Raw genomic sequence first — 27500 nt, 5'->3', positions numbered from 1 at the left:
TCTAATTCAGTAATCAATAATCATTTTCAAAGGAGTGTTAGAAACACATTTGAAAATTGAAAATATTTGCCTATAACAGATAAAAGTTTCTTTTCTTTTTCAAAGCTTGCATTATAAAATAGAAGAAGTGAAAAACGGAATAAAACGATCAGGAACATGTAAAATAGATTAAATTTAAAATTATTTCGGAGTTGATTTCCATTGTTGTGTTTATGTAAAGCTGCGTTGTAGTTACCCAAACTAGAAACCAGGGGTTCTCACTAGTGTATGACTTCGTGTAAGTGCGGAATGTTTGGTTAGGAATATTTCCTTTATTGTCCAGATTTGTATTTCTTCATGAATTAACCTACATTACTGGGGTAACCAACGAATAGGGATTACAAAGAATGGACACTTCGCGTCGGTACCTTTGATGTAGCCGGACCGATTTCAATGACCTTCAAGCCAGCTAGAGCGTGAGATTCTGCTTTCTCCCTAGAGTTGGCGCTGACATCACACCAGCTAGCAGTCGACACAGCGGAAATATAACACATATAATTAATACATCTAGGTACAGTATGTACTCAAATAAAATAAATTGGATCCATAAAATAATAAATCCGTCATTAACTGTAATGTCTAGACTCTAGAGTTCCTTTATAATGAGAGTTGAGACGTTGACCCCAACAACAATTAAAATATGTAATGATTTGATAGCGCTGAAAATGGAAAAACAAAACTCTTATGAGAAGTAAAACCATATACCTATATTATATTATATACAAATATTAAACGAAATTGATACATAATTTTATAATGTAGTGTATTATTTTATAATATCATTTATTATATCTGAAATATAAAAAAATTATTATTACAACTAGTTTGCCACTGAGAAATGGGGAAAAGCTGTTAACTTGAATTTATTTGAAGCAGAGCGTTACTGGATTATGCAATAAGTTAGGCGATGTTTGGATCCTGTGTCTCAACTCTATACTCAATTATTATCTTAGCCTATGCTCGATTACACTAACCTCTAGCGCTTGAAAGTGAAACTAAACGCTGGCGTACAGAGAAACAAAACAAAGGAAAATTCAGCCTTAAAATAAAGACGGACCGCTGCGAGAACTGTTTCATATCACATCACATCACCAAGTCTTCCCGATATTTTAAAAGACAAAAAATGTGAACAATTTGATACATAGGACGCAGATGTTAGTGAAGCCGTGACTTGAATTCTGACTGCATTCTGAAGACTCAACATGTGCAGCTTGGAAAGGATTAGCTATTAACAGGGCTGTGCAACATCGTGCAGGTCGTAGTTCTGCTTAAGGCAGTAATTTGACTATGTAGAGTCAGTCTATTATAACTACATAACCTGTACATTCGGCTTACCTTTAACACTTTGTGTTTGAAATGTCAGATTTGTTTAAATAGTGTTAGGTACCTCAAGAAAGAAGATCATGATTTACAGCTTTCATAACAATGTAGCATCTTATAATTATGGGCAATATAAAATAGCATTTCGTGGTCATTAAAATTCATGAAAGTAACAAACCTCGGTGTAATTACATCTCGGGGATTATTAATTTATTTTATATGCAGAAAATTATAAATTAAGATATTTTCGCGAATTTAACCATGTTAGGGAATTCGCGCGAACATCTGTATACATCGTAGAAATTTCTTAATAACAGGTTGAGTGAAGATCTTCCTTGTGGAACAAAGACGGTAGTGTGTGGAAATAAGTTAAATGCGGTGTCTGTAAATCAATCCGAGCGACGATAGCGGGGCTTCAGATCTGAGAACAAATAAAAAAGTATGCGTGGTGTAAATAGAAATACGATGCAAATATGTGACCTGAGGCACACGAGGGTAGTGAATAAAACCATAAATAATCGACTTACTGCTTTATAATTACGCCACTATTGTTACTGATTAAAAACATTCAGCAAATAACAGTTGATGGAATGTACACACAAGAGCTTCAGTTCAGACTTCATTTACATCTGGTGTAATTAAGAGTACACAGCAACCTCTACGATGCAGATCGCTTCTGTGATATTTTAAAAGTTGAAAAAGAAAAACTTGGAACAGTACTAGCAACCCCATTCTAAGGGATTTGACACTTGCACATATGGGTTTAGCCCCACATTCTAGAATAGAATGAAATTTCATTGTCAATGAAAGTTGTTCTTACTATTATAGGGTATTGTGTTAAAGCTTAACGTAAATCGATTGGCATTTGGTGTAAGAGGAAATTCTCTTCAAAATATGTGACTGGTTCTCAGTCAATAAATTGGTATTAAATTGTAACAAAACTAACATAATTCAATTTAAATCCTGTCCAAATTCAACCTCGCAAATTTCTAGCGCAATAATTAACAATAGATCCCTATTAGAAACAACAACAACCAAATTTCTTGGCTTAAAAATCAATAATGTGTTAAATTGGAGAAATCATATTAAAGAAATTACCCCCAAACTAAATTCAGCATGTTTTGCTATTAGATCTATGCAAAAGATAGTAAATATCAATACCTTAAAAACAAATATACTTTGCATACTTCCACTCGGTAATGAGTTTTGGAATAATATTCTGGGGAAATTCCACAGATAGTAACAGTATATTTCTATTACAAAAAAGGGTAATTAGAATAATAGTAGGTGCCAAATCTAGGGAATCGTGTAGGAATATTTTCAAAAAACTACAAATAATGCCCATAGTTTGTCAGTATAGCATAGTACAGGGACATCATTTTATTTTTACTTGCATTTTTATTGTACCTGCATTTCTGAATGTACTTCACTCTCACCCCTTCTCTAATGTCCTTGCTCCCGTCAGACACACAAACTTACGTCCGCTGTTGCATTCGAAGTCTTCAAGCAGTGAAGTAAACACTGCAGTGTATAGTGTGTTTCATAAATATGGTTGCGTTTTCTATAGAAGAAAGAATATATATTAATAATATCGTACTAAAAAATTATATTCAAGAAACGATAAATTCAATTTCAGAGAATATGCTTCAAAATGTTTTTAATAATATGCGTACTGAATTGAAGCCTGCATTGTAATGAACGGCAACCATTTCCAGCAACTTGTTTAAAAATTCAGATTAGCTTTTTTTTGAATTGAGGTGGCTAGAAGCAAAGGAATGCTAGTGACATTGTAATAACATGAGTTAAGTGCATCCAGTGTAAGCAAAAGTATCTAAAATTTTAGTGGCAAAGGGATATTTTAATCGCATCACACATTAAAATTTAAATAAAAAATTTCACCGATTTTACGAAAGCTTAAATATTTAAACCCTATTTTCTCAAAAGTAACTTAAGTGCACTTACAGCCGTTTACTTATGACCCCCTCAATTTACATGCACTCTCTATATTGTATGATAACATCAATAATTAATATGCTAAATAAAGCAGACATTACATAACGAACATATCCGCCTGAAAAGTTGAGTTTTTGAAAAAAAAATGTTACTACTCTACTGTATTTTGATAAATTCCGTAAAAGTGATGATCAAACTGAAAATCGTAATATCGTATTTCCCTACAACATAAATGGATACACTACTTTTCTCTCCTCCTATACCCAGTAAAATGATTTGTTTACATATTGCACTAGTAACATCAAACTCCTGTAATGGAAGGGGGAAACAGTGTTTCCGAGTATAGCCAGGTTAATGTTAAAAATGTTGGTAAAAATAAAGTGATGTCCCTGTATAATAATCTTCCTCGTATGTAATCGTGAAAACTTTGTAACTAATTCAACAGTTCATAGCATAAATACACGTCAAAAATGACTTTCATACTCCATCGGCAAGTCTATCGTGCTATCAAAAAGGAGTGCGTTATATGGCAGTAAAAATGTTTAATAGCCTCCCTATCGATATAAAAAATGAAACTCAAAACATAAGATTATTTAGGGCCAAAATAAAGAAAGTACCTAATTTCTCACGCCTTCTATTCTGTAGGTGAATTCATGACATTCAATAACACGTCATGAAATTGATACTAAAACTTTGTGTTGTACTAGTAGACTATATTGTAAATCTCGTCTGTATATATTTCATCTAGGCTGTGACTATAAATTAGGACTTTATAATAGTATTAAGATTTTTTTACTTGTTCCATATTCTAGCTGTAAGCAATGTATGAATACCATGAAATGTTAAATACAATACAAAGAAGAATGAATGACAACTACTTCGAAATTCTGAGTTGCAGCTGACGATGAATTCCAGACTAACATGGTCCCATTTTATAGAATGCAATAGAATAGAATTCACTATGGCCCAACACTGCGACCTGTTACGATCTATTGCGCTGTCAATCAAGCTAGGCGACTGACTACTCTGCGTACCCAGGTTTCGAGCACGCAACCCTCTCCGTGCGTATTCACCGGCGACAGGGAAATGCAAAATGGAGAAATGTTGTAGATGCCCAATATTGTGGAAAACGGTAGAATTCCGAGAAAAATTCCTAACTGCGACTTTGTCCGCCGCAAGTGTCGCTGTCAATTTTTCAAAATTCCAGACCCGACCGGGGCTCGAACCCGGGCCGCCTGCATGACACTCAGCCACCGCAGGGGTCCTATTCTGTTTGATACATTACAAATAAATTCACTCATAATTTGTACAAATTTTGAGGATTGTGCTCCACAAAAGTAGGCTTATGGTGTACACTTAGTGGAATTTATTACTCCATACTTAAAATTACAAGTGCACTTACCACAGAAATATTAGTCAGTGTTGAATTCAGACTTTTTCTCCAGGTGGGAGGGAAAAGTGGAACCGACGCGGAAGAAACAATAATTCAGATTTTACTTAACAACAACAAAGACAGTCTGTGAAAAATGGAGCCAATTGAAGAAATAGAGATTATATTTGTTTATATTTGAAACATTCGTTTTATTAAATACCCACTAGGACTACATCATAATACAGGCATAAACTTAAAAATATTGATATTGTTATGTAAACATGGTATATGAACTATCTGTGAGAAAATGTTATCCTTTTTACATAATCTGTATAAATTAGTAGACCTGAAAGTAGTAATTACTCACCGATTAAATTAGACGAATGCATCTTCCAGTCTATCAGTTGAAAAAAACTAATATTGCTAACACAAAAGTATTTTAAACAGTTTTATTAGTATTATATCAACTTGCGATTTATTGAGCTCTGACCTACGTCGGAAAAGCCTAGTTCTCTGGATAATAAACGACAAACAGTTCGCAGTTCTTCCCTGTCGGACTCCACGCGTTGGATTTGTTGCATAAAGTGCTACCGAGGCGGAGAACTGTAATTGTTAAACGACAGAAATATTTTATAACTAGCCGTACCCGTGCGCTCCGCTGCACCCGTTAGAAATAAATATAAAGCAATTACGTTTGATCCAGGGAACATTCGTGTTTGATAGAAGGATAAATTGTTTAATATGTTACTTAATTTATATTGTATTTAAATAATTAAAATGCGCTCATTTTGTTCCAGAGAGCAATCATTTGGTGCAATGACAATTCCTTTAACATGTTTCTTAATTGTTATTACATGCAACCATAGTTTAATGAAGATTGACATATCATTTAGTTTTAATGTGTATACTTTATATTACTTGCTATATGTTTCAGAAGTTACTGTAATAACATTGTAGAATTATGTCCATCTAGAGAAACTACACTTCCCAATGGTGAAATAATAATTATAAAATTAATTAGCTTCCGATATTACTTCATACAAACACAGAAACATTCTCTGTAGGCTATGTTTAATAGCTTTCGATTGTTGTTGTCCAAGGCCCCTTATAGATGAAGTCATTTGTTTTTATTTCAGTACAGCGCCTTAGATGGCGTTGTTACTGTAATTTTAAAACTTATTTATCTCATTAAATATCAGTCCTATCAAAATTTTGTATAGAATAAAACTTATCGGAAATTATTTTTAAAGAAACTTTTGTTATGTAATGATTTTTCATGAAAATCAATAATAGGGAGATATTTCGAGTTATTTAATTCAGGCCCCCTTATAACTCCCCTTTTAAATAAAGTATTTTGAATGCCAAATAGCCTAAAATCTAAGTTACAACGAACTTAATTTAAATTCCAATTTTCAAATAAATCGGTTCAGCCATTATCGCGTGAAAAGGTAATAAACATCCAGACAGACAGACAGACAGGCAGACAAAAATAAAAAAAAAGCGATTTTCGGTTTCAGGATGGTTAATTATACTTGTTAACACCAATTATTTTTGGAAAATCGAAAATTACCAGAAAAATTTTGGCTACAGATTTATTATTAGTATAGATGTGAAGAACAGTAGCATTAAATGGAGATTCTGAGAGTGAAGATATTAAAATAAAAGACTGTCTAGAAAAATGGTCGCCGTGGAAACGCAGACAGTTACGTCAGAATTAGAATTTACACCGTAATCCAGCCATTAATTGCTTATGCTTATATTATGACGACGATTTGAATATATTACTGTTATTTAGGAACTTGCGGCTGTTGCATTCCTGTTGACGCTTAATCCTGATTATGTTGTATTACTGCGGAATCCAGTGAGTAATTTTGTTTTCGCACCGCATGACGTAACTTGATTATTTGTACGAGCTAGACAGTCTGATACTGAATTAATCCAGGCGCTTCCCAGCAAGAGACCCCAGTCTGAATCTCATGCGCGAGCAGATGTTTTCGATCTAATGATTCATAAACTTCAACGGCGCAATTCATTACTTCAAGTTGTAGAATTATTTTCTCACAAGTATAAAAATGTTCCATTACGCATGCTGTTGTCTTCTCACGTCCTGCATTGATAGTTACTTACAGAAATTTAATAGCTCCTGGGAATGGCAGCTTATAAGGTTTGTTGCTAGCAAGAGCATCTGTTGACAGACAGAAATCTCTCTTTGTAGTTGATGTTATAGTTATGTTAACATTGTCTGAATTCACTACTTGAATTTACAATGAGCTCACAGAAAATATAATCCTGTGCGTCTCCCGTAAACGGTGGGAGGAGGTAATATAATACACACGGTTGTTACCATTACAATTACTATCTGAGTATCGCTGGTAAATAAATAAATTGCTGGATTTTTCATATGAATTGTATAGCTTAACGAAAATAAGTTTGTAAATTGAACTAATTTGATTGTATATGTTTGTATAGTTTGGCTGATGAATTGTATATGTTCTTAAAATGATTACTAGTCTGTGTAGCTCTACTGATGAATTGTATATAGACCTACTGTAAATTGAATGGTAATATGTATAGCTGAACTGATGAATTGTTTATGATTATAAATTGAATTAATCTACTTGATATTAATTGCACAAATTTGTATAGCTTAATGAAAGTATGCTACTTTGTATTGTATATATTTGTATAGTTTTGGCCGATGAATTGTATATGCTTTAAATTGAATAGTAATCTATATTGCTCTACTGATAAATTGTTTGTGTTTGTAATTTGAAGTAGTTTGCATGATATGTATTATCAATTTCTGTATATCACAACTGGTTGAATTGTTTATTCCTTAAATTTAATTAACTTGTTTTGTATTATACATATAGCTCAACTGATGAATGATCGTTTGCGTTTGTAAATTTAATAATCTGATTGCTATGTATTATATACTTTTAGTAGAGCCATCGATGTAGTTCAGTCGGCAGATTCGCTGGGCTGCTGATCCGGAGCTGCGTTCGGGCTTGGGTTGGATCCCCCTTTGGTCTTTGGTTTCTTCCGAGGTTTTCCCCAGCCGTGGGACTGAAGCCGGATGGTCTATGGCGAGTCCTTGGCATCAACCCCTTTGATTTGATTACCCCCCTTTGATTTGATTACCTGGTTGGGTTTTTCCGAGGTTTCCCCCACCAAAAGGCAAATGCCGGGTAATATTTTGGCGAATCCTCGGACCTCATCTCACTACATCTCGCCAAAATGTAAAAAAAAAAAAAAAAAATGTAAAAAATTGGACAAAATTGTAAAAATTGTAGAAAATTACTAAATTGTAAAACTATAAAAATTTGTAAAAATTGTAATTGTAATATTGTAAAATGCTGACTCGTTCCACATCTTAAGGCTTCATTGCTCATGTAAGATCTATGGAATAAAATGAATGAATGAATGAATGAATGAATGAAATTTGGTGCTACTGCATACACAAGCTACACAGAGGTAGCAGATTTTAGCAACTTAAAATTAAAAATTTGGCATTTTATAAATCAGATTAAAAAATTCATAGCATCTTAATGTTACAGTCTAGCATGCCGTAGAGTTTTTTGATTTAATTTTTTTAATGGAAAGTTTGAAGACATAGAATTTGTAGAACCAATGTGTTTAACACTGGCATTTTCTAGATTTTCCAATTCAAATTTTAATAGTAGCCTACATTATGCAACGAGTCTATAATGGTAGTAATTAAGACGCGAGTATGTTTATGAAACGAGCGCAAGCGAGTTTCATAATTTTCATACGAGCGTCTTAATTACCATTATAGGCAAGTTTCATACGACTTTTTATGCTCGACCATATCTCTAACTTGAAATTATTCATAAGTATTCATGTTATTTTTATCTGACTGGGGAGCGGAACTGACCTTGTGCAATATCTCGTAAATTGTGAGATGTGCGCAGACGCGAAAGTATTGATTTTTTTCCTAGAAACAAATGTCATTGACCTTGATATAATCTAGAGAGTGAAATAAAGATTAATCTTGAGAAACCTTGAAATTGATTTAGACATTGAAAAACGAGATGACAAATTGAATTTATTTGAATATTATTTACAATTAACGCTAATTATTATAGTAACAGAACATAACCTTCTGCGACAGTATTGGATTTCCAGCCTCCGTGACTTTTCGCTAGTTGTCTTTCGATTGCATATCCGAGAATAATCGATACTTGCACTTTCATATTGCTAAAATGGTGTTTTCTGATTGGTAGAACACCTGAACTTTAATGAATAGGTGTACTTTAATGAAGTCCATTAAAGGGCTGCTACCAGGTTTATAATTACTACATTTCGACATGGTCGAGCATAAAAAATGATAAGTAAAGTGACATAATTATAAAAGTACAATGAAATTTTGAACATCAGAAAACATGCCCAAAGATAGATCGGGGTTAAAATCGCAACATACCTCATTAGTCAATCACAATCACCACTACCACATACAACTTGTTTATGAGTGAATATTGGTGTTAGTAAGATCGAATACGCAGTCAGTATTCCACCACCAGCACCAGTGAGATTAGTTAAAACTCGAGATAACGGTACAGATAAAAAGAAAGATGGTATCACACTGAAAAAGCTATCATGGAGGTTTCACCAAATCATCCGAAAGCAATTAAGAACCTGTATGTCACACAGCCAATTTCTTCTTCTCTTCCTGATCATTTTCAGCATTATTCTTTCTTCTCCTACTCGCTCCAGTACAGAGCTTCATTTCTTATTTTGTCAGTCCATTTCACACGCGCCATTCTTCTCCATATCCACATTTGTGGTTATTTCTCTTCATTTCGTCGTTTCTGTCTCATACAATGCCACACTTCACACAAAGCACTTTACTTGTATCTTTCTTAGTTCTTTTTCCAGAGGTCCGTAGAAGATGCTACATTTTCTATGAAAAGCTTCCTTTGCCATTGCTATCCTCCTTTTGACTTCCTGGCAGCAGCTCATGTTACTGCTTATAGTACACCCCAAGTATTTGAAGCTGTTCACTTGCTCTACTGCTCATTTCGAATTCGCACGTTTACCTTCTTTATTATTCTTCCCATTATCGTGTCTTCGTCCTGTTTGCATTTATCTATATCTCAAACGATTCACAGCTGTCATTTAGCTCCAGCAGCATATCTCTTCTGCTAACAAAGACATACGAGTATCAACAGTAAATCTTATGCACTTTATTCTCCTCCCTCTTACTATTACTCCTCCCATAATCTGAAAACAGATCTCCACTAAGTCGTTTGTTTAGGCTACTTATACTTATGTTTATTTAATTGACAACTTATCTCCAGCTTGTTTGGCTTTAATAACAACTAAAGAAGGAATTTCGGTTTCAACAGATGTCGACGTCATTTCCAACATAACAGAACATTGTTTATTACATTCAGAGACTGGTAACTTAACAACAAAGAAATAATATAATCATGCATAGTCTCCCTCAACGAATAAATTTTATTCTACAACAACAAATTCCCCAATTTGGGACATCTGGCCGAAATCTACGGCTGACTACTAGGATCCAGAATACAAAGCAGAGGTTAAATGAAAAATACAATATGATTGCGGAGAGAATACGGAACAGTGATAAATTTAAAAATAAAGTACAACTTGATTTCGGAGAAACATGAGATGAAAATACATTGAAGAGTAATGAAATGAAGTGAAAAAAAAATTACATAGTATTATACAAGTGATTGTGTAAAATGGATAATGAGTCTCTCAATACCATTAGACAAATTTTGTTAATGTGCTCATTAGAAAATTTAAGAGAAAGGAGAATGGTTTTGGTTAACTTAAATGAAGTTCCCCCAGCGCCAAAAAGAAGTCCTTTCACTTCCCATGTATTAATATTCATTTTGTATCTCTCATTCTTTTTTTTTTTTTGGTGTACACAGTCCCTAGATACCAAAATAAAACACGCTATAAACAATATATAGAAACACAAAACGAATTTCTAACTTAAAACTCTTATTAAAAGGTTTTAATTTCTTTAATTACGGACTAGTGTGCCAGAAAGTAATGTATGAACCTTCGGTGAAATTTCGGACCACGAAGTCCTCGGTAGCAACCATGTAGCCCTCGCTATAACATCTTCATTTCGCCCTTGATAAATAAATTACCGTATTTTTTATACTGTCCACATACTTCATGAAGTTACTGGCTTCTCAGCCATGCAGAGTCCACACCTGTGGAGTAACGGTCAGTACGTCTGTCCGCGAAACCAGGTGGCCCGGGTTCGAATCCCGGCTGGGGCAAGTTACCTGGTTGAGGTTTTTCCGGGGTTTTCCCTCAACCCAACACGAGCAAATGCTGGGTAACTTTCGGTGCTGGACCGCGAACTCATTTCACCGGCACTATCACCTTCATTTCATTCAGACGCTAAATAACCTAGATGTTGATACAGCGTCGCAAAATAACCCAATAAAATAAATAAAGAAAAGCCATGCAGAACCTCGAAATGTTTGCAGATTTCGTCACTATACTACAGGGACATCATTTTATTTTTACTTCAATTTTTATTGTACCTGAGTTTTTTAATGTACTTCACTCCCACCCCTTCCACTAATGAAGTTCCAACTCCACCCAGAGCCAAGACAGCAGATAGTAAGCACTACTGAGCTAGTGAGTATAGTACGTTCCAGAAATATGTTCGCGTTTTCCAGTGACGAAAGAGCTTTCAATATTGAATCATATTTTCGCACAGGTACTGTTGTCCGTTTGCCTACGTCGCATCCCGATTTCCCCCACCTGCTTCTGCTCGCCCCTCTGTAAAAGCTGGGCTGTCTTAGCTCTTTTCTGAAAACATTAATTTCTGTTAGGAATTGGATGTTTACGTAATATTATACAGCTGGGCCTCGTTAAGTAATTAACTGTCACGTGATTTCCTCCCTTTCTACAATCATGCGGCATAACCACTTGGACGGACAGTAGATAGCATGTCTGAGTAATTTTATATTTTCGGGTCGGGCAGAAGTGAAGATTGAATGTACAATACTTAGAGTAGGTACAGAATTATTTCAACATGAGTTACTAGTACGAAGGACGAAACTGGCAATTGGAATTAGATGCAATAGTCTATAGTGCGATAATATGCACAAAAGAACTGAAGCCTGTATCGAAATGAACGGCCACCATTTTCAAAATTGTGTTTAAATATCCATATTACGATTATTTTTCAATTCAACTTCTTTCTCTATATTGCACGCTAATGTGCTGTAGACAGTATAATATACACTGCATAATGAATACGTTCGCATGGATAACTCACTTCGTGAGTAAAAACACTTATTCTTAATACAGTACTGTACTTTGATTAAAGAAAAACCTAATGAAAATTATCAAACTCAAAATCGCGATATTTCCTAGTTTACGTAAATGGATGAACTACTTTTCTTCCTTCCTATACCTAATAGAGTGATTTGTGTTTTACGCCAGTATCATCGAACTCCAGTCTTGGAGGGGGGAGCAAGCGGTGTTTCCGGTTCTCTAAAGGTATAGACAGGTTAATATTAAAAATGTTAGTAAAAATAAAATGATGTCCCTGTACAAGCTTGTAAGAGAAAACGTTGTGCTAATGTTTGTATTTAGTGATCATTCCTGATTTGAAAACGAGTCTAGTGTGATTGTCTGGAATGTCAGGGATTAGATTATTATTATTATTATTATTATTATTATTATTATTATTATTATTATTATTATTATTATTATGTTTGTTGCTGAATCGACTAGTGAGGACACGTAAAAAATTAATAAATATAATTGATTTGGCGATGTTCATGTAATTAAATTGTCTCTCTGCCTCTATAATGAAGAGCAATGTCTGTGCTTATAAGTCCAAGTCACTCCCTAACAAATAAATTCCGTATTATTTATACAGTACTCGTTTATTATGAAATTAATTAACTTGCAGTACATAATAATAGTTATTATGAAGGCCGTTAAGTGGATAGCGAAATGACATGCATTAAGAGACGTAAAACTCTCATTTACGTCTGGAAACGTTTCATTTCTTGATCTAATTCAATTATTAGCGATAAATTTACAGCAGGATGCTTCATTTCAAGACGACGTCGTGAAGGGCAATAACCGGCCTCTGGATTCGATCCACGTACCTTCTGAACAAGAGGCGTACATGCTAGCTGTGATTTACCGCGCCAGAAAGAAGTCACTGCGATAGGAAGCAGCGGTTGATGTGGGGAATGCCAATGTCGTAATATAAACGTTCGCTGGACTCGGCGAGCTCCGTGTGGGTTTGGGTACAAGTTGATGTTGACGTTGCTGGTGCTCTACATCCCATAAAGTAGACCATCACACACCAAGACGACACAAATCCTTATTATTGCAGTCGTAAACATCTTCCGACGTCATCATAAAGCCACAAGTAGGATTTGTAAACCTCGTCGTGTCTATCTGATAGTCCTATTTCACTTATTCGTAACCTTTTGAGGCTCTCCAGCCAGGCATGTTTACTTATTTTTATTTCCTATCATGCGAAGTATAATCCAAGAGAATTGTGTCGCTGAAAAAATCAGTTTTGAGGTTTGTAAATAAATAGGAGTTTATAGCTCCCTTGACATAGCCACACGGGTTACTTTTGTTATTCACTCTATCTGTACACAGAGGTTTTTCTAAACTGCTTGACAGATTTTGTACATATTCATAGTCTACGAATCCAATTATGTAGGTTTGTACATAACATAGAATAATTTTCACTAAACAATTAATGTATTTTTGTGCGAGATCGTGCGTATTTGCTTGTTTTCTGCACAGAACCAATACGCGGTAAGTGTGAAATACCACATTCAGTATTCCCAACGTAACACACATAACAATTTCCCTCTTCTTACCGCTTAAGCGCGACATTCATTTTACTGCTTTAGACTTTTAAACATATTATTTTTAGAGACGTTTAACATAGTAATAATTATAAATTGGAAACTTACCACTGCAATTTCACCTAAATTGCAATGTTAATTATTGTTTTTAAATATTTGCAAAAATTAAGTAAAGTCTACTACTCCACGAAACTTATTGCATTCCTGATACAAGTAACATTAAGGAAGCCGTGAAAAAATCAACGATATTCCAGAGGCCGATGTTATTACTGCAATATGTTATATAAATAATATTGTTAAAATATTAAAATGAAAAATAAATCATTACATAACATTACCGTTTGTTTTAAGTTCGCATTTATAGACTGGGGGAAAAAAAGACAGCCGTATATCACGGCCTGCTGGAGTATAGTAAACACAGAAAATGTTTTACAGCAACAATGTTGAAGAAAGATATTTTGGTGTTCCAAAGTTGGCGTCATTAAACAGAAACCAACATGGAGATTTCATTGCAACTAATTAGAAATTCGTCTTTCAGGTATGTAATAAACGATCTTCGCACAAAATAATGTACGATACACGAGCGGTATGTTTGTTTTCATGTTCTCGGAAATTAAAAAAAGCTCAACTACGTTTCGCTTTTTCAATCTTTTCCTCGAACATGAAAACGTCAACATACCGCTCTTGTAACGTATATTACTATTGTTACGAAAGACGATTTAAAATTATTTACTCATATTGGCTCTAACGTTTTATTTCTTCAAAAGAAACGAAGTAAGTCACATGTTCTATAAATGACCGTTTAAAAATAATACAGAATTACGATTCCAGCCAACAAATTCGTCAGAAGCAGTAACCATGTAAACTTAACCTAGCTCTACTTTAACACAAGGGCAGCAAAGATGCCTTATTAATAAAAAAAAAGTTAACTTTCTTGGCTCTCGTGGGTTACTTCAAATGATTACAGCAGAACTTGGTTATAACGACATCCAAGGAACCTTGAAAATTATTTTGTTATAAACGAGTGTCGTAGTAACCGAGATTCATATTATCAGTCTAGTAGGTGGAAAATGAAAAATAATAAACATAATTAAGTTAGGCTTATTTTAGATTTATGTATTCACTTTTAAGCTTACCGTGAACACAATAAAATACACGTACAATTATAAATACACAATTCTGTATTAAAACAGTTTGTTCATTACTCACCAAACTTATTTACTGAGGAGTGAAGTAATCAGTCATTTTACTCCGTTGTCTCCTACTTGCCCAATATACACTTTCTAAATTAAATTCTGTGTTCATTATTTCACTTGCAAATTCACTGCTCCCTATCCTAGCTTCATACTCCCTCCTCTAGCTTCATAGAAATGTTCACGATTCTAATGGCTTCTAAAGTGTCACTCACTTCGTTTCGTAGTGGCCATACTGCGTTAAAATTCGTGCACTTGGTGAAAACTTGCTGTCGAAACTGACCGCATGCAGGTAGGCTACCATTAATACCGCATGAATTCGGGCACGTTACAATGGAATGGTGAATTTGCCTGCATTCCAGAGGTCTATGATAGAAGGGAACAGTAAAAGATTTGCCAGATTTCAGCAAAATACTTTGGTTCTTAGCAAATTGTATTCCAAACTGAGGTTGAATATGACGTTATATGCGAGGTAGACGCATATACGTTTGTCGTATTAAGCAAGGTAGAAAAGCATATGTCTTATGGGGAATTAGTTGGACCACAGAATATCTGACGTTATAGGCGAGGTGTCGCACAAAACAAGGTCGCTATAACCAAGTTCTACTGTATTTCTTCAAAGGAGCCAACATTTTGAACTTAAAGAATATAATGTACATGAATTCCTTTGTGAAGTTAATTTTATTATTATTCACCACAAGTTGAGACAACTCATTGGTGCCATATTGATGTGTGACTATCAGTTTCATTTTTGTCTCGAGACTAGGGCCTCATGGAATGAGGAAACGATTACGAAGTGGTTAACGGGGAGTCTCCCCTTAGCTAAATTTAAATGCGGGGCGTATGAAGACATGAAAAGGAATGTCAAATTTTATTTCAATTCCAAACATCTTTTCAATTCGAACCATGCTCACAATAACAGCATAAACGTTTCGCACAATTAGGCTATAGGGTTTCGATGAATTCTCTCTAACGTTTTTCATCCTAGAACTAATTTTAAGTCAGTAGAACTGAATCTGATTTTCTTTGTAAAAGTGACATTTTTTTTTTTCCTCTGTTGAAGTTAGTATTTTTACTCCAACCTCAGGAAATTCCGGTATATATTTATATAAAAGATGGAGCCGCCAGTAGCAATAGACTGCGATGCAGCTATTATTGTAAAATGGAGACAATGCTGACTCCGACGAGACTTTATGGGCTTTGTTAAGTAAATTATTACATTTGAAGGCCATTTTTAGTGAGAGTCAGTTCTCAGCGAAAATGAAGTTAGAACCGTATGGCGATATAAGGGCAGACGGAATGTTGCAGCGATGTGTCGGAAGCGACTGTACGTGTCTTGTTTATACTGCAGCCGTGTAGTGGATGCCGTACAGGGTGTACGTTCAGTGACTCAACTGACAACTGGGCTGGCGAAGCTGTCAGTGTCTACAGAATATAGACAACTTTTAATTTTCCAACGACGTGCTAAGGTGAAATTTCCACGATATTTGAAAACTGAGTACATTTCAACCTCAGGGTCGCGTCGCTCCAGGGGATGGAACCAATGAGTAGTTTCGAAACGTCGGATTTCTCAAGACAGGTGCAAAACCCAAAGTCATTTTCACAATCAGCTCACAGACAGCTCAGTGTATGAAGGAAGGTTGATAGATCAAGAAATTAAATGCAGGGACCACTTTCTTTACTCATTTCCTTCTGTGGCTTTTTCTGTCTCCAAGTACTATGATTCTGAAAATAATACACATTTATATATTTCCGAAGAAATACACTTTCTTAACAGTTATGATACTGGAAAAAAAAAATCCGGAACATAGCTTGCTGCGCTGCAAGTTTTTAAACGTGGACTACTAATACAGGGACATCATTTTATTTTTACTAACATTTCTAATATTAACCTGGCTATACCTTTGGATCAACGATTAAGAACCGGAAACACCGTTTGCTACCCCCTTCTACGACTGGAGTTCGATGGTACTGGCGTAATATACAAACAAATCACTTTACTAGGTATAGGAGGGAAGAAAAGTAGTTCATCCATTTACGTAAACTAGGAAAATGTCGCGATTTTGAGTTTGATAATTTTCATTAGGTTTTTCTTTAATCAAAGTACAGTACAGTATTAACAATGAGTGTTTTTACTCACGAACTGAGCTGTCCATGTGGACGTATTCATTATGCAGTGTATATTATGCTGTCTACAGCACATTAGCGTACACAATAGAGAATAAAGTTAAATTTAAATATAATCATAATATGGATATTTTAACATATTTTTGAAAATGGTGGCCATTCATTTCGATACAGGCTTCAGTTCTAATGTGCATATTATCGCACTATAGACTATTGTACCTAATTCCAATTACCAGGTTTGTACTTCGTATCAGTAACTCATGTTGAAATAATTCTGTACCTACTCTATAAAAGAGACCTTACTTACTTTAAATTCAATCTTCACTTCTGCCCGATCCGAAAAAAATAAAATTACTCAGACATGCTATCTACTGTCCGTCCAAGTGGTTACGTCGCAGCGTCGTAGAAAGGGAGGAAATCACGTGACAGTTAATTACTTAAGGAGGCCCTTTTATTTAAGTTATATTAAACAATTGTATGGGTATAATATTACGTAGACGTCCAGTTCCTAACAGAAATTAATGTTCTCAGAAAAGAGCTAAGACTGCCCAGCCACTAGCATTTACAGAGAGGCGAATAGAAGCGGGTGGGGGAAATCGGAATGCGATGTAGGCAAATGGAAAATGATGCAATATTGAAAGCTCTTTCGTCACTGGAAAACGCGAACATATTTTTGGAACGTACCGTTTACTATGAGCGTAAGGCTACTATGACTGTATATGCGGACTTGGACCTATGTGGAGGACGGTTGAACTTTATTAGTAGAAGGGGTGGGAGTGAAGTACATTAAAAAACTCAGGTACAATAAAAATTGAAGTAAAAATAAAATGTCCCTGTATATGATACTAAGAGTAATGCACAAGATGGTGTTCCCTATTTAATTTCCCTGTTGCTAACAACAAAAAAGCCAACAAAAAAGTACTAAAATTTGAATCACAGAAACATATGAATATCACTTCACATCAAAGTCACTCATATTTCCGGTAGCTCTATTTCCACATATACTGAAGCGAAGTTCCACTCTCACACGCGGCCTCCAACCGGCCCTGTACTTTGGTTTTCTTTCAGCTTCGGACATGGATTTTTCTGAATCCCTGTACCTCGGTCCCTCTTCTTAGTACATATCGCCGGTCACCAAGTATTTACACTTATGTTTATATTTATTTAAAATTTAAAACTATTTTCATATCATTTACAAATTTGAGTTAACAACGTACTTACCATTTTCTACCTCACAATTGGTGCTCGAAATGAAGATTGTAGATGATGCGCCATCTTGGTTGCTCGTTCAACGTTCCTCCATGGTTTCTAATTTAATTTTATTGTATTATATTTATTTACATTCCATGGTATTCGCACATCGCTTCACAGCTAGAATATAGAACATATCAAACGAAAAAAAATTAATAGTACTTATAAAGTCTTAATTATAGTCACAGTCTAGTTGAAATATGTACAGAAGAGTTTTATAATATAACACAAAGTTTTAGTATGAATACTTAATACAAAACAGAAATATTCATGAAGTGTTGTGGAATGTTGTGTTTGTAATTTGCGAGGTTGAATTTGAGCTGGATTTAAATTGAATTATGTTAGTTTTGTTACAAATTCATACTAATTTATTGCCTAAGAATCTATCACATATTTTGAGAAGTATTGCCTCTGTTGAAGATTGTAATGTGTTGGAGTATTGGCTGTAATTACTATACTTGTGTCATCTGCAAGTAATATGGGATGACCTACATCTATTATTGGGGGGGGGGCCTTCATTATTTATTTTTTTCTTGTTTTATTTAACGACGCTCGCAACTGCAGAGGTTATATTAGCGTTGCCGGATGTGCCGGGATTTTGTCCCGCAGGAGTTGTTTTACATGCCAGTAAATCTACTGAAATGAGCCTGTCGCATTTAAGCACACTTACATGCCATCGACCTGGCCCGGAATCGAACACGCAACCTTAGGCATAGAACGCCAGCGCTATACCAACTCGCCAACCAGATCGACATGATTATTTATAAACACTAGAAAAAGTAGGGGACCTAATATTGATCTTTGAGGAATTCCATTATTAATAGTTCTCCATGTCTATGTATATTTCATAGTTGTATTGATTTCGACTTTCTCTTTCCTATCTATGAGATATGAGTGAAACCATTCCATAATAATCTAATTTGTCTAGCAGTATTTTATGATATATACAGTCAAATGCTTTGGATAAATCACAGAAAATCCCTTCAACTTGTAATTTTTTATTAACTGCCTCCAGAATTTTGTCAGTTAAACTAAATGTAGCATTTTCCGTGCATTTTTTTTTCCTAAATACAAACTGTTCTGGTGCTAAAATGTTCAAGATGGTTTTATCTATAATATTTTATACATCACATTTTCAAATACTTTGGAGCAAACTGGTAGAAGTGATATGGGTCTGTAATTTCCTGGAGATGTTTTCTCTCCTCTCTTGAAGATAGGAATAACCACTGAATATTTTAATCTCTGGGGGAATATACCATTGAACATTGAATAGTTATATAAATAACTTAGTGCCCAGCTATAATATGTCACCTGGCTTTTAATAGTTTCCTTGTTATTTCATCACACCCTGAGGAATTTGTTGACTTTAGATTTTTAATAATTGCAATTATTTCTTGTTTGTTTGTTGGAAATATTTGAATATTTGGGAATTTTGTCGGAAAATATTGTGTTAAAGTGTTTAAACTGCTACTAACATTATCTTGGGAGATGTTGAGGTTATCAGTTGTAAGAAAAACATTGTTAAATATATTTGCCATTTCATTTGGATCTGACGTTTTTGTATTAATAGTATAAGGGTATAGTTTGTTACTTTATTTTTTGATCGTCCACTTTCCTTTTTAATTATGTTCCAAGTTGTTTTGATTTTATTATCAGAGTTTTGTATTTTTGTATTATTGTGTAATTTTTTAGCTCCTTGGGTCACTTTGTGTAATATTTTTTGATAATTTCTGTTGTGTTGTTTTAAGTTTGTATCATTATTATTTCCGCTCTGTGTATATATAATGATCAATTGTGAGGTACACGATTTCTCACGCTCTGATCTTAGACATTTAATTTCTTTGGTTTCTATTTGCTTTCGTCACACCGAATGTTCAAGCAGATGAAATTACCAACACTAATCATAATAAGACAATATTTAACAATTTTTAAGGACTGTTTTTGCTGGTCCGGCAACTTTGAGTTGTTGTGGATATTTTTATTATAGTAACTGCTCATGGTTTATGACCTTACGGTTTGCTGAATTGGATTCAAATGCGTAACTGGAATTTTAGCTGCTTTAAAGTTGAATTTCGTACATTTTCCTTCTTTCCCTAATCTTGATGTCCTTGCATTTTAACAATTTTGGCAATTATATGTAAATGGTGCATTTTTTGTTACCAAGGAGACTGACTTTATGTTGCTTCTAGAAATGGAATTGCAAACTTTTGATTGTTCATTTCATGTTTACTGTATAGGAGTATAAAATAAATTCCACACGACATACACATTACCTCACAGATGTGGATGGCCATTGGGCTACATTTAATGAGGCCATAAAAGATCGCAACCATTTTAATGCACGTTATATTCCCCAATTTTCTTATCTTTATAGCGAGACTTAATTATGAATCTCTGTTGAAATGCATGTTGCAATTAGTTCTCTTAAATTTGTAAGATTTCCCACCGTCAACCTTCGTACAACCCCTGTGTTCTACAAGGCTTCTTCTTTAAGTAAGCAAATGTTTTTTTTTTCTCGTCGTACGCGGCATTTTCTGACAGTTCCTCATTGCTTATAATGGAATGGAACTTTCATATTACACTTCCCTATCCCACGACCTTCGCTAATTGTAGAAAAAGAGCTTATTTAGACATATAGTTTTAATATCCTGAGTTATTTTCGTCAACAGGATCCATAAATAGCGGCACACAACCATACGACATTGCGACAATTTGTTTCTGCAATGGTGCATATTTATTTATTTATTTACATAATTACCTTTAGCTATTTTCACATTCATATTATAGTAGGCCTACATTATGCAACGAGCCTATAATGATAGTAATTAAGACGCGAGTATGTTTATGAAACGAGCGCAAGCGAGTTTCATAATTTTCATACGAGCGTATTAATTACCATTATAGTCTAGTTTCATACGACTTTTTATGCTCGAACATATTTCTAACTTGAAATTATTCATAAGTATTCATGTTATTCTTATCTGACTGAGGAGCGGAACTGACCTTGTGCAATACGTCGTAAATTGTGAGATGTGCGCAGACGCGAAAGTATTGATTTTTTTCCGAGAAACAAATGTCATTGACCGTGATATAATCTAGAGAGTAAAATAAAGATTAATCTTGATATAACCTTGAAATTGAATTAGACATTTTGATAACCGAGACGACTAATTGAATTTATTTGAATATTATTTACAATTAACGCTAATTATTATAGTAACAGAACTGACTTTATTTCAAATATATATGATTTATTGTGCAATTGGTGAAATGAATTTGCGGGAATGTGCTTTGTGAAAGGCTGAAAGATGACGGTGAATTGATGTCAATTCGTTATCACTAGTATCCGCCATTTTTACTTTGTCTAATCTCCCGCTAGTTGTCTTTCGATTGCATATCCGAGAATAATCGATACTTGCGCTTTCATATTCCTACAATGGAATTTTCTGATTCGTGGAACACCTGAACTTTAATGAATAGGTGTACTTTAATGAGGTCCATTAAAGGGCTGCTACCAGTGTATAATTACTACATTTCGGCATGGTCGAGCATAAAAATATCTATACAACAAAATAGACGACGAAAGTGAGAGAATCATGGCCTCTGCACTACCAGAATTGAACATGGCCAAACTAGTTTAAGTGAAGGACTGGCGATACATTCTCGACAGTCAATTATTTGTCCACCACAAACTCCGATTTCCGCACACTGGTATTCGTGTTTATGGTACAAACATGGACCCTGTGTTCTAGTCTGCGGTTGATTTGTTTGAAATTCGTTTGGAAAAAACAAGTTCTGACTGTATTTTAGTTTTCTGATCCGAATACTCACTCTTGCTCTACGAATCTAAGACGACTATGAAGAAGTATTAATGACAGCTGTTACCTGAGTTGGATCTTTACGACACCAGCGGCTGTTGTTACTGAAATCTGGCTCCTAGCGAGTCCAAAGGAGATACAAATGAAGTTTCAAGGACCCTGCACAGTTAACTGAATGCTACGTGCAAGAATTCTCTGATTGATCATATAACTTCAATGTAGTCCTACCTATTAACTTTACTATGTCCATAAAAACTTCAAGGAACGAGAAAAGCAAAAGTTGGAAGTTTCTTTCTTAATTGATGCAGAATTTTCATTTTCGTATATATTTTCAATACTGATCTATTGTTGCAACAACTTAAAATCGAGATACTTTTTTGAAAACAAAGATGTAGCAAATTAAAAAAAAAATCCGTAACACTGTACAGTAAGTCACCAAAATGGATATGCCTCAGCCATTTTTAAGATAAATTAAAACTGTTTATGACATTTCACTCCTAAAATCACATTCTTTAAAATGTTTTAGCATAGTTTTGATATTGGCTTTTAAGATAACCAATTACATTTTGAAAATTAATTTTAGAGATACTTTTATAGAAACATGGAGACACGTTCTTCTCCAAGCACAATAAAATAATAAACTTTTATTGCATAGAAAAGTTTCATAATAGCGTAAAGAATGTGTACAAAACATCATGCTTTATCATGAATAGTTCCGAAGATATAATAATTTTTTTTTATATGAAATAAAGCAAAAAAATCAAATCTTCGGAAAATTGCAATGAAATTTCAGAGTAATTTAAAAACCTTGTGCACCAGAGCTTTAAATACTGATAAAGTCATGAGTGAACATTAATTTGATGTAGCTTAATGTAAGATAGAAATAACATTCACTAGGTTTTCCCCGTATATAACAATTCCCTGTACGTAACAAATTAGCGCTTTTATTATATTTATTTATTTATTTATTTATGTATTTATTTATTTATTTATATATTTATTTATTTATGTATTTATTTATTTATGTATTTATTTATTTATTTATGTATTTATTTATTTATGTATTTATTTATTTATGTATTTATTTATTTATTTATGTATTTATTTATTTATGTATGTATTTATTTATTTATTTATGTATTTATTTATTTATGTATTTATTTATTTATTTATGTATGTATTTATTTATTTATTTATGTATTTATTTATTTATGTATTTATTTATTTATTTATTTATGTATTTATTTATGTATTTATTTATTTATGTATTTATTTATTTATGTATGTATGTATTTATTTATGTATTTATTTATTTATTTATGTATTTATTTATTTATGTATGTATTTGTTTATTTATTTATGTATGTATTTATTTATTTATGTATTTATTTATTTATGTATTTATTTATTTATTTATGTATTTATTTATGTATTTATTTATTTATGTATGTATTTATTTAATTATGTATTTATTTATTTATGTATTTATTTATTTATTTATGTATTTATTTATTTATGTATTTATGTATTTATTTATTTATTTATTATATTTATTTATTTATTTATTTATGTATTTATTTATTTATGTATTTATTTATTTATTTATTTATTTATTATATTTATTTATTTATTTATTATATTTATTTATTTATTTATTATATTTATTTATTTATGTATTTATTTATGTATTTATGTATTTATTTATTTATGTATTTATTTATGTATTTATTATATTTATTTATTTATTTATGTATTTATTTATTTATTTATTTATTATATTTATTTATTTATTTATTTATTTATTATATTTATTTATTTATTTATTTATTTATTTATTTATTATATTTATTTATTTATTTATTATATTTATTTATTTATGTATTTATTTATTTATTTATTTATTTATTTATGTATTTATTTATTTATTTATGTATTTATTTATTTATGTATTTATTTATTTATTTATTATATTTATTTATTTATTTATTTATGTATTTATTTATTTATTTCATCAATCTTTGTTCACGTCATGGCGGATTAGATGTGTCCCAGTTCTTAATCCGCCATCACTCTCTACACAAACATTACAAGAACTAATACATATTGAACCTATAAGTGTCCTTTGTTTACAATAATAATAATAATAATAATAATAATAATAATAATAATAATAATACACAATAATAAATATAGCTCTTGTATTTAAAACTCCTACCTTAGCTTTTTCATTTTATACTCAATCTCTTAAGAATTATTCTGTTAACTTCATTGACTACTCTTCGTAGTTTCTTATCGTGTGACTACTCAACATTTATAATTCCATCTCCGTTAGAGCTTTGACTTTCTCTTCCCATCTAATTTTAACTCTAAAAAGAAATTTTCCTAATTTATGCAGATTGCTGGCGTTTAGGTGACCTTTCATTTTTTATAAGCTACTATAGCGTTTATTTGTAGAAGTTTTTTATCCACCCAACTGTGTCTCAAATAATTCGTTGCCTGACACTTTAACGTAATATGCATTGCGTCTTCCGCTAGTCCACACAAAGGACATTTATCCTTCTCTACGTTCCCTCTCCTATTCTTGAGTCTCCAGATACCTAATCTCCACCATGCCATTCCCGTTCTCTCTTCCCTTGAATTTAGTCTAACATATTCTTCCTGTTCCCAAAACTGCTTAACCTCCCTATAGTATTTTAGTGATCCTAGGTCTTTAATATTACTAAAAATATCTTGTCTCGAAATTTCGTTTGCCCTCTCTTTTACTATTCTTCCAATAGTTTTACTTTTATTCTATTCTGTTTTAGATTGACGGATTCAAATTAATTAAAGATAACACATTTTAAGGGGGTATAAACCATTAACATTTTCTTACTAAGAGAAATGAAATAGAGATCATAGTGGCCCTAGTGGAAGGGCTCCAGTGAAGATTTACCATCCGTTTGTGACACTTGCCAACCTTCACTTCATCACGCCTTCTCCACCAGCTGGGCATGTAGTGCACAAACGTCGCAGTCACCCTGTGCACAGCCCGTATTGCTATTTAGTGCATGCACTGCTATACACTCTGAATAGAAATACTTTACACCGAGATGTCGTCGATCTAACGCAGAAAGAATCAAGAGCCTTGTGATGGCGTTATCAATTATTCAGGCCTTCGCGGTCCGTTTAAGGAAGCTGCAACGTGAAACTTGAGCAAGTAGAACACTGGTTCATTTCCAGCACGGATCTTCTTGGAAGTGCTTCGTGACATCTGCAACGATTTGTAATTGATATGGCTTTAACAGCCTTACTGCATGCTGATAAGGAGAATGAAAATGTTATTTAAAGTACTGCAGGCATCTCACTTTACCCCATAAATTAGATAGCATATTGCCCTATCTAATGCATAGGGTAAAGTTGATAATTTAGACTACGACTTTGCTTACGAAAGGAACTGCATTCCAATTCGTGTGCGAGTGCATTCAGAGAACAATAAAATTATAGGCCTAAGCAGATATCGAACATAGGACCCAGACTTCATAGCAGGTAACATGATAAACAGTTGAATTGATGTCGGTCACATTCCTGCTTATGCCATAAGTATTATTCCAAAGTTACAGCTACATAATAGATTAAATAATTTACTGGGTCTACGCTTGCAAAGGAAAAGATAAATTTTTGCTTTCTGTATTGTACAAATATAGTGGATGTCATGGAAACGCATGTCATAACATTTCAATTCACGTGTGACTTTGCCGTTTGCAGCTTATTTTCTTGACCCTACATGAAATTATTTCATATGCACACAAATAAACGAATGAAACTTCCGTTCCTTCCGTGGATTAAACACAGAAGACGTTCTCTACAATTCCAGGTTTAAAACATTTGAATTCATTTTTAAATTGTTCTGTAAAGTAGATAGTTTATTTTTTGATAAATTTATGTAAAATGCTGATCTATGTTATGTATACTCCAATAATTTCTAATACTACGGTATATCTTTGTTTATTAAAATACTAGCCGTACCCGTGCGCTCCGCTGCACCTGTTAGAAATAAATATAAAGTAATTACATAATTAAAATAGGACGTTTGATCCAGGGAACATTCGTGTTTGATAGAAGGATAAATCGTTTAATATGTTACTTAATTTAAATTGTATTTAAATAATTAAAATGCGGTCATTTTGGTCTAGACAGCAATCATTTGGAGCAATGACAATTCCTTTGACATGTTTCTTAATTATTATTACATGCAACCATAGTTTAATGAAGATTGACATATCATTTAGTTTTAATGTGTATACTTTATATTACTTGTTATATGTTTCAGAAGTTACTGTAATAACATTGTAGAAAATTATGTCCCTCCTTAGAAAATACAGTTTTCAATGGTGAAATAATAATTAAACAATTAATTAGCTTCCGATATTACTACATACAAACACAGAAACATTCTCTGTAGGCTGTGTTTAATAGCTTTCGATTGTTGTTGTCCAAGCCCTTTATAGACGAAGTCATTTGTTTTTATTTCAGTACAGCGCCTTAGATGGCGTTGTTATTGTAATTTTAAAACCCATTTATCTCATTAAATATCAGTCCTATTAAACTTTTGTGTAGAATAACACTTATCGAAAATTATTTTTAAAGAAACTTTTGTTATGTAACATTTTTCACAAAAATCAATAATAAGGGAGATATTTCGATTTATTTAATTGAAGCCCCCTTATAACCCCTCTTTTAAATGAAGTATTTTAAATGCCATATAGCCTAAAATCTAAGTTACAATTAACTTAATTTATATTCCAATTTTCATATAAATCGGTTCAGCCATTATCGCGTGAAAAGGTAACAAACATCCAGACAGACAGACAGACATACAAACAAAAATTTAAAAAAAAGCTATTTTCGATTTCAGGATGGTTAATTATACATGTTAACACTAATTATTTTTGGAAAATCGAAAATTCCAGAAAAATTTTGGCTACAAATTTATTATTAGTATAGATACAATTAAAAGTGACGCAAATATTAACATGTGATGAACTTTCCCTAGATTGAACAAGAATCTACCATCTAAATTATAATAAATAAAACCATTTATATTACTATAATGAAACTTACATGCAAGAATATTTATAAGAAGGGAATGAGGTGTACAAAATATGAAGTATCTATTTTCAAAATGGTGGAAAATAGAAATTTCAAATTTCATCCTTCCGTTAAAGTATTAAGTTATAAGTGATCTGGCAATAAAACTCGCAAGGTATTGGCAAGTCTTGAAAAATCTTTTGAAGCGTTGAGTTTGGCAAAAATTTGATCGTGTAGAAATAAACGAGTATAAAAAACAGACGCGAGTTGATTTCGATTAATGATGTTCACAACATGAAAGCTGTCGAATACTGAAGATGGAAAACCGATTTCGTCTTAATGCTTATTTCCTACCAGAAGGGCCGTTATGTTTAAAATAGACATTACTTGAATTCTTAGTGAGTGTCCCTCATGAATATTGAAGACGATCCCGGCACTCTCGGGAAGTGCATCCGCTACTATCTCGAAATCGAATTGTTGCAGCGATGTAGTATCTATC

Source organism: Periplaneta americana, chromosome 16, assembly GCF_040183065.1.
Source record: "Periplaneta americana isolate PAMFEO1 chromosome 16, P.americana_PAMFEO1_priV1, whole genome shotgun sequence".
NCBI classification, from domain to species: Eukaryota; Metazoa; Arthropoda; class Insecta; order Blattodea; family Blattidae; genus Periplaneta; species Periplaneta americana.
The sequence above is the reverse complement of the archived record's forward strand: the minus strand, read 5'-3'. Positions refer to the sequence as shown.